The following is an 11063-nucleotide window of genomic DNA, read 5'->3' on the forward strand; positions in this document are numbered from 1 at the left end:
AAAGCTACCTCATCGGTAGGCTATAGAAATTATCTGCATGGCACTTTAGAGCCACCAGACTTAGAATGATGGCGTACGATCAAAACACAAAGATTAGGTGGACAGTTAAGCTACCACGTAATTAAACTAACTCAATGAGAGTTACATATCCCATTAACAACCCAATGAGAGTTACATATCCCTGAGAACAACTCATTGACAGTTACATATCCCATTAACAACTCAATGTCAGTTACATATCCCATTAACAACTCATTGACAGTTACATATCCCATTAACAACTCAATGACAGTTACATATCCCATTAACAACTCAATGACAGTTACATATCCCATTAACAACTCAATGACAGTTACATATCCCATTAACAACTCAATGAGAGTTACATATCCCGTTAACAACTCAATGAGAGTTACATATCCCATTAACAACTCAATGACAGTGACATATCCCGTTAACAACTCAATGACAGTTACATATCCCATTAATAACTCAATGACAGTTACATATCCCATTAACAACTCAATGACAGTTACATATCCCATTAACAACTCAATGACAGTTACATATCCCATTAACAACTCAATGTCTGTTACATATTCCATTAACAACTCAATGTCAGTTACATATCCCATTAACAACTCAATGACAGTTACATATCCCGTTAACAACTCATTGACAGTTACATATCCCATTAACAACTCAATGACAGTTACATATCCCATTAACAACTCAATGACAGTTACATATCCCATTAACAACTCAATGACAGTTACATATCCCATTAACAACTCAATGAGAGTTACATATCCCATTAACAACTCAATGACAGTTACATATCCCATTAACAACTCAATGAGAGTTACATATCCCATTAACAACTCAATGACAGTTACATATCCCATTAACAACTCAATGTCTGTTACATATTCCATTAACAACTCAATGTCAGTTACATATCCCATTAACAACTCAATGACAGTTACATATCCCGTTAACAACTCATTGACAGTTACATATCCCATTAACAACTCAATGACAGTTACATATCCCATTAACAACTCAATGACAGTTACATATCCCATTAACAACTCAATGACAGTTACATATCCCATTAACAACTCAATGAGAGTTACATATCCCATTAACAACTCAATGACAGTTACATATCCCATTAACAACTCAATGAGAGTTACATATCCCATTAACAACTCAATGACAGTTACATATCCCATTAACAACTCAATGAGAGTTACATATCCCATTAACAACTCAATGACAGTTACATATCCCATTAACAACTCAATGAGAGTTACATATCCCATTAACAACTCAATGACAGTTACATATCCCATTAACAACTCAATGACAGTTACATATCCCATTAACAACTCAATGAGAGTTGCATATCCCATTAACAACTCAATGACAGTTACATATCCCGTTAACAACTCAATGAGAGTTACATATCCCAATAACAACTCAATGACAGTTACATATCCCATTAACAACTCAATGACAGTTACATATCCCATTAACAACTCAATGAGAGTTACATATCCCATTAACAACTCAATGACAGTTACATATCCCATTAACAACTCAATGACAGTTACATATCCCATTAACAACTCAATGACAGTTACATATCCCGTTAACAACTCAATGACAGTTACATATCCCATTAACAACTCAATGAGAGTTACATATCCCATTAACAACTTAATGACAGTTACATATCCCATTAACAACTCAATGACAGTTACATATCCCGTTAACAACTCAATGTTAGTTACATATCCCATTAATAACTCAATGTTAGTTACATATCCCATTAACAACTCAATGTTAGTTACATATCCCATTAATAACTCAATGACAGTTACATATCCCATTAACAACTCAATGTCAGTTACATATCCCATTAACAACTCAATGTCAGTTACATATCCCATTAACAACTCAATGTCAGTTACATATCCCGTTAACAACTCAATGTCAGTTACATATCCCTGAGAACCTAGAAAAGGAATCGAACTGAAAGTATGTGCTTTGCTTCAGCTGTCTACTCGTGTTCAATTGTTTGTTGAAGAAGATTAGAAGTTTGATAAACCTTTACAAGCGTGCAAATGATCCTATATGAATATTGAGCTAAACTGAAATGTTTCTCACTGGAAGAAATGTTAAAAGCATAACCATGGTAGGATTTGAAAGGGAACCGTTTTGGAGATGATGGGGGAATTATTAGACTGAAGGTGAGAGGTCACAACAGTTCACCTGGACACAAGACTGAATCCAAACATTACACTGTTTGATTTAATGCGCATTTTACATTTACTGTTCTTTTGGTGCATTTGTTGATAACGAAATATGAAAGTACACACAATTACTGTTGTTGTTTACTCAATACAAAAACGACCCCATTACAAATCACAATCTGGGTCAGGCGGGCCTGATTTGAAAAGCTAAGTTCTAAAATAGGATTTTACCGTGTTAGGCTTTCAGGATGCAGTTCAGAGAAACAGGAAGGAATCTTGTTCCACGTGGAAAGGAGAAAGGACCACTAGGCTACCCTGCCGCCCCAGGATAGTGTTGAAAGATGAAGGTTCTTGTTGTAGTAGAAGTAGTGACTGATTGGTCAATGTAGTGGGATGGTGGCCCTTTATAACCAGTTACATATGCCGAGAACCTGAGCTACAGCCTGTTTGTGTTGTCATGCCAAGTCAATTATTTTACATGTTTGGCTTGACAATGATAGCAATGGAGTAGCCAAGAGCACAAACAGACCTGGGACCAGGTTACCAAGAACCATCCCACAGATTACACTAAACACAAAGAGACCTGGGACCAGGCTACCAAGAACCAGCCCACAGATTACACTAAACACAAAGAGACCTGGGACCAGGCTACCAAGAACCAGCCCACAGATTACACTAAACACAAAGAGACCTGGGACCAGGCTACCAAGAACCAGCCCACAGATTACACTAAACACAAAGATACCTGGGACCAGGTTACCAAGAACCATCCCACAGATTACACTAAACACAAAGAGACCTGGGACCAGGTTACCAAGAACCAGCCCACAGATTACACTAAACACAAAGAGACCTGGGACCAGGCTACCAAGAACCAGCCCACAGATTACACTAAACACAAAGATACCTGGGACCAGGTTACCAAGAACCATCCCACAGATTACACTAAACACAAAGAGACCTGGGACCAGGTTACCAAGAACCATCCCACAGATTACACAAAACACAAAGAGACCTGGGACCAGGTTACCAAGAACCATCCCACAGATTACACAAAACACAAACAGACCTGGGACCAGGTTACCAAGAACCAGCCCACAGATTACACAAAACACAAACAGATCTTCTAATCTATTGTATGTTGTTGTTGTCGTTGACAAGTGTACTAAAGATTTCGGAAGTGGACTTGCGCGGAACTAAAATGTAAAATTAAATGAAAAGTGTTTTTTTATTTTGTAAATAGTTTATAAGTTAAAATGCAGTGCTGCTTTCATCTCTGCCTGTCTGCACACACATATACACACAACACACTCACACAAACACACATACACACTGTGTGTGTGTGTGTGTGTGTGTGTGTGTGTGTGTGTGTGGCAGTATTCTCTGTTGTACTGTCAGCACCAGGATCATGTATTGATTATCAATAGTGTAGCAACACATCCAGGGGGTCTTATGAACACAAAACACATCAAACACATGTTCCTCTGATACACACTAACACACACTAACACACACTAACACACACTAACACACACGTTCCTCTCATACACACTAACACACACGTTCCTCTCATACACACTAACACACACGTTCCTCTCATACACACTAACACACACTAACACACACGTTCCTCTCATACACACTAACACACACGTTCCTCTCATACACACTAACACACACGTTCCTCTCATACACACTAACACACACGTTCCTCTCATACACACTAACACACACTAACACACACTAACACACACGTTCCTCTCATACACACTAACACACACGTTCCTCTCATACACACTAACACACACTAACACACACTAACACACACTAACACACACTAACACACACTAACACACACGTATGCAAGCACACATTTCTTTACCTTTGATATTAAAAACTGAGTTCAGAAAGAGCTTGTAAGTAAGCCCTCTCTCTCTCTCTCTCTCTCTCTCTCTCTCTCTCTCTCTCTCTCTCTCTCTCTCTCTCTCTCCCTCTCCCTCTCCCTCTCCCTCTCCCTCTCTCTCTCTCTCTCTCCCTCTCTCTCTCCCCCTCTTTCTCTCTCTCTCTCTCTCTCTCTCTCTCTCTCTCTCTCTCTCTCTCTCTCTCTCTCTTTCAATGCAATTCAATTCAATTGATTTTATTGACATGGCAAGTTCCTTATTACTTACATTGTCAAAGTATACATATCGAAAAATATAAATAAAATAAAAATATATATTTATATATAAATAAATGGTGGGACCAACAGCAATAATAATAGTCGTAGTGGACATGGGATTAACAACTTCAACAACAATATTAATGAGAACAACAATTAAAGCAGTGGTACTGGACCAGTGTCAACATGACTGAGAAGACACATGACCTGGTAGTAGACCAGTGTAAACATGACTGAGAAGACACATGACCTGGTAGTAGACCAGTGTCAACATGACTGAGAAGACACATGACCTGGTAGTGGACCAGTGTCAACATGACTGAGAAGACACATGACCTGGTACTGGACCAGTGTCAACATGACTGAGAAGACACATGACCTGGTAGTAGACCAGTGTAAACATGACTGAGAAGACACATGACCTGGTAGTAGACCAGTGTCAACATGACTGAGAAGACACATGACCTGGTAGTAGACCAGTGTCAACATGACTGAGAAGACACATGACCTGGTACTGGACCAGTGTCAACATGACTGAGAAGACACATGACCTGGTAGTGGACCAGTGTCAACATGACTGAGAAGACACATGACCTGGTAGTGGACCAGTGTCAACATGACTGAGAAGACACATGACCTGGTAGTGGACCAGTGTCAACATGACTGAGAAGACACATGACCTGGTAGTGGACCAGTGTCGACATGACTGAGAAGACACATGACCTGGTAGTAGACCAGTGTAAACATGACTGAGAAGACACATGACCTGGTAGTGGACCAGTGTCAACATGACTGAGAAGACACATGACCTGGTAGTGGACCAGTGTCAACATGACTGAGAAGACACATGACCTGGTAGTGGACCAGTGTCAACATGACTGAGAAGACACATGACCTGGTAGTGGACCAGTGTCGACATGACTGAGAAGACACATGACCTGGTAGTAGACCAGTGTCAACATGACTGAGAAGACACATGACCTGGTAGTGGACCAGTGTCAACATGACTGAGAAGACACATGACCTGGTAGTAGACCAGTGTCAACATGACTGAGAAGACACATGACCTGGTAGTGGACCAGTGTCAACATGACTGAGAAGACACATGACCTGGTAGTAGACCAGTCTCAACATGACTGAGAAGACACATGACCTGGTAGTGGACCAGTGTCAACATGACTGAGAAGACACATGACCTGGTAGTAGACCAGTGTCAACATGACTGAGAAGACACATGACCTGGTAGTGGACCAGTGTCAACATGACTGAGAAGACACATGACCTGGTAGTAGACCAGTGTCAACATGACTGAGAAGACACATGACCTGGTAGTGGACCAGTGTCAACATGACTGAGAAGACACATGACCTGGTAGTAGACCAGTGTCAACATGACTGAGAAGACACATGACCTGGTAGTGGACCAGTGTCAACATGACTGAGAAGACACATGACCTGGTAGTGGACCAGTGTCAACATGACTGAGAAGACACATGACCTGGTAGTGGACCAGTGTCAACATGACTGAGAAGACACATGACCTGGTAGTAGACCAGTGTCAACATGACTGAGAAGACACATGACATGGTAGTAGACCAGTCTCAACATGACTGAGAAGACACATGACCTGGTAGTGGACCAGTGTCAACATGACTGAGAAGACACATGACCTGGTAGTGGACCAGTGTCAACATGACTGAGAAGACACATGACCTGGTAGTAGACCAGTCTAAACATGACTGAGAAGACACATGACATGGTAGTAGACCAGTCTCAACATGACTGAGAAGACACATGACCTGGTAGTAGACCAGTGTCAACATGACTGAGAAGACACATGACCTGGTAGTGGACCAGTGTCAACATGACTGAGAAGACACATGACCTGGTAGTGGACCAGTGTCAACATGACTGAGAAGACACATGACCCGGTAGTAGACCAGTCTAAACATGACTGAGAAGACACATGACCTGGTAGTGGACCAGTGTCAACATGACTGAGAAGACACATGACCTGGTAGTAGACCAGTGTCAACATGACTGAGAAGACACATGATCTGGTAGTAGACCAGTGTCAACATGACTGAGAAGACACATGACATGGTAGTAGACCAGTCTTAACATGACTGAGAAGACACATGACATGGTAGTAGACCAGTGTCAACATGACTGAGAAGACACATGACCTGGTAGTGGACCAGTGTCAACCTGGTATGAAAGACAAAACAAAACAAGATGGGAAATATTATCGACATTACTTTGCACTTTTCACTGGCTGTCCCTCAGGTTGTGGCAGGAGGACACATATTTGGCTGCCAAAACTGCACATTTTGGCTTTTCACCCAATTAATATTTGATTTTTTCTTCATCTTTTATAGTTTCAAATTCTTTGTATTGAATTATAACTTTGGGAAAGAAATATTCTCTTAGGTCTGAGTATTTGTCACAATGTAATAGGAAATGCAGCTCTCTCTCTCTCTCTCTCTCTCCTCAGCCTTGAAACAATTGAGACATGGATTGTGTATGTGTGCATTCACAGGGTGAATGAGCAAGACAACAGATTTAAGTGCCTTTGAATGGGGTATGGTAGTAGGTGCCAGGAACACCGGTTTGTGTCAAGAACTGAGTTTTTCAGTCTCAATAGTTTCCACCACCAAATGGACATCCAGACAACGTGACACAACTGAGGGAAGCTTTGGCGCCAACATGGGCCAGCATCCCTGTGGAACACTTTCAACACCTTGTAGAGTCCATGCCCCCAACGAACTGAGACTGTTCTGAGGGCAAATTGATATTGGGAAGTTCATGTTTTTTACACTCAGAAATATGGACAGATTTGAATAGAGAGAAGGAGAGAGAGAGAGAGAGAGAGAGAGAGAGAGAGAGAGAGAGAGAGAGAGAGAGAGAGAGAGAGAGGACGATGGAGGAGTGATGAGAGAATGAATGTGAAGGATGGACAGCATATGATGGATGGAGGAGGGGGAGAGGATGAGGGATAGGTCAACAGAACGATAGAGTGAGGGATGACTGCCAGAGAGAGAGAGAGAGAGAGAAAGAGCGAATAGGTTGGCACAGGAAACTGGATTGAGGGTAAATGGGAGAGATTGAGAATCATCTTTTGTGGACATGTGCCTGTATTCGTTTGTGTGTGTGTGTGTGTGTGTGTGTGTCTTTGTCCTTGTGTGTGTGTCTTTGTCCGTGTGTGTGTGTGTGTGTGTGTGTGTGTGTGTGTGTGTGTGTGTGTGTGTGTGTGTGTGTGTGTGTGTGTGTGTGTGTGTGTGTGTGTGTGTGTGTGTGTGTGTGAGAGTGTGTGTGTTGGCAGCAGTAGAGAGACAGATGCTGCTGGAGCTCCAGGCCTCTTGTTTTGCGGCCTTCTGCGGATATTGCTACCGTGCCAACCTCAGCTCTCACCCACCTCCAATCAGCACTCAGCTCTCATCCACCTCCAATCAGCACTCAGCTCTCATCCACCTCCAATCAGCACTCAGCTCTCATCCACCTCCAATCACGCTCCAGCACCCAGGGTGGAACACAGTTAACATAGACACACACACACTAACACACACACTAATACACACACTAATACACACACTAATACACACACACACACTAATGCACACAAGCTAATACACACACACACTAATACACACACACTAATACACACACTAATACACACACACACTAATAAACACACTGATACACACACTAATACACACACACACTAATACACACACACACTAATACACACACACACTAATACACACACACACTAATACACACACACACACTAATACACACAAACTAATACACACACACACTAATACACACACACTAATACACACACACACACTAATGCACACACACACACTAATACACACACACACACTAATGCACACAAGCTAATACACACACACACTAATACACACACACACTAATGCACACACACACACTAATACACACAAACACTAATACACACACACACTAATACACACACACACACACTAATACACACACACACACAAACACTACTACACACACACACAAATACACACATTAATACACACAAACACTAATACACACACTAATACACACACTAATACACACAAACACTAATACACACACTAATACAGACACACACACACTAATACACACACACACACACACACACTAATACACACACACACACACACACACAAACACTAATACACACACACACACTAATACACACAAAAACTCTAACACACACTCACACTAATACACACATACACACAACTAATACACACACACTAATACACACACACACTAATACACACACACACACACTAATACACACACACACACAAACACTACTACACACACACACAAATACACACACTAATACACACAAACACTAATACACACACTAATACACACAAACACTAATACACACACTAATACAGACACACACACACACACTAATACACACACTAATACACACAAACACTAATACACACACACACACTAATACACACAAACACTAATACACACACACTAATACACACTCACGCAAACACACACACTAATACACACACACGCAAACACACAACAATACACACACACTAATACACACACACTAATACACACACTAATACACACACACTAATACACACACTAATACACACACTAATACACACACACACACTAATACACACATTAATACACACACACACACTAATACACACACACACTAATACACGCACACACTAATACACACAAACTAATACACACACACACTAATACACACACACTAATACACACACACTAATACACACACACACTAATGCACACACACACACTAATACACACAAACACACACAAACGAATACACACATACTAATACACACCCACTAACACACACACACACACACACACACACACAAACACTAATACACACACTCACACTAATACACACAAAAACTCTAACACACACTCACACTAATACACACACATACACACACAACTAATACACACACACACACACAATAATACACGCAAACACTAATACACACACACACACTAATACACACAAACACTAATACACACACACTAATACACACACACGCAAACACACACACTAATACACACACACAAATACACATATACACACAAACACTAATACACACACACTAATACACACACACACTAATACACACACACTAATACGCACACACTAATACACACATACATACAAACACTAATTCACACACACACTAATACACACACACTAATACGCACACACTAATACACACATACACACAAACACTAATACACATACACACTAATACACACACACACTAATACGCACACACACTAATACGCACACACACTAATACACACACACACTAATACACACAAACTAATACACACACACACTAATACACACACAATCAAATGTGGAGACACACATGGGTATTTGTGCACAGTCTCACACACACACATCTACACACACGGACATAGACACACATCTACACACACGGACATAGACAAACATCTACACACACGGACATAGACACACATCTACACAGACACACACACACACACCTACACAGACACACACACACACATCTACACAGACACACACACACACATTTACACACACCTACAAACACACACACACTCTAAGGTGTAACATAGGTCTAACATAGACACACACACACTAACACACACACTAATACACACACTAATACACACACTAATACACACACACACACTAATGCACACAAGCTAATACACACACACACTAATACACACACACTAATACACACACTAATACACACACACACTAATAAACACACTGATACACACACTAATACACACACACACTAATACACACACACACTAATACACACACACACTAATACACACACACACTAATACACACACACACACTAATACACACAAACTAATACACACACACACTAATACACACACACTAATACACACACACACACTAATGCACACACACACACTAATACACACACACACACTAATGCACACAAGCTAATACACACACACACTAATACACACACACACTAATGCACACACACACACTAATACACACAAACACTAATACACACACACACTAATACACACACACACACACTAATACACACACACACACAAACACTACTACACACACACACAAATACACACATTAATACACACAAACACTAATACACACACTAATACACACACTAATACACACAAACACTAATACACACACTAATACAGACACACACACACTAATACACACACACACACACACACACTAATACACACACACACACACACACACAAACACTAATACACACACACACACTAATACACACAAAAACTCTAACACACACTCACACTAATACACACATACACACAACTAATACACACACACTAATACACACACACACTAATACACACACACACACACTAATACACACACACACACAAACACTACTACACACACACACAAATACACACACTAATACACACAAACACTAATACACACACTAATACACACAAACACTAATACACACACTAATACAGACACACACACACACTAATACACACACTAATACACACAAACACTAATACACACACACACACTAATACACA

Source organism: Oncorhynchus mykiss, chromosome 19 (assembly GCF_057628025.1).
Source record: "Oncorhynchus mykiss isolate SJ-2025 chromosome 19, ASM5762802v1, whole genome shotgun sequence".
NCBI classification, from domain to species: domain Eukaryota; kingdom Metazoa; phylum Chordata; class Actinopteri; order Salmoniformes; family Salmonidae; genus Oncorhynchus; species Oncorhynchus mykiss.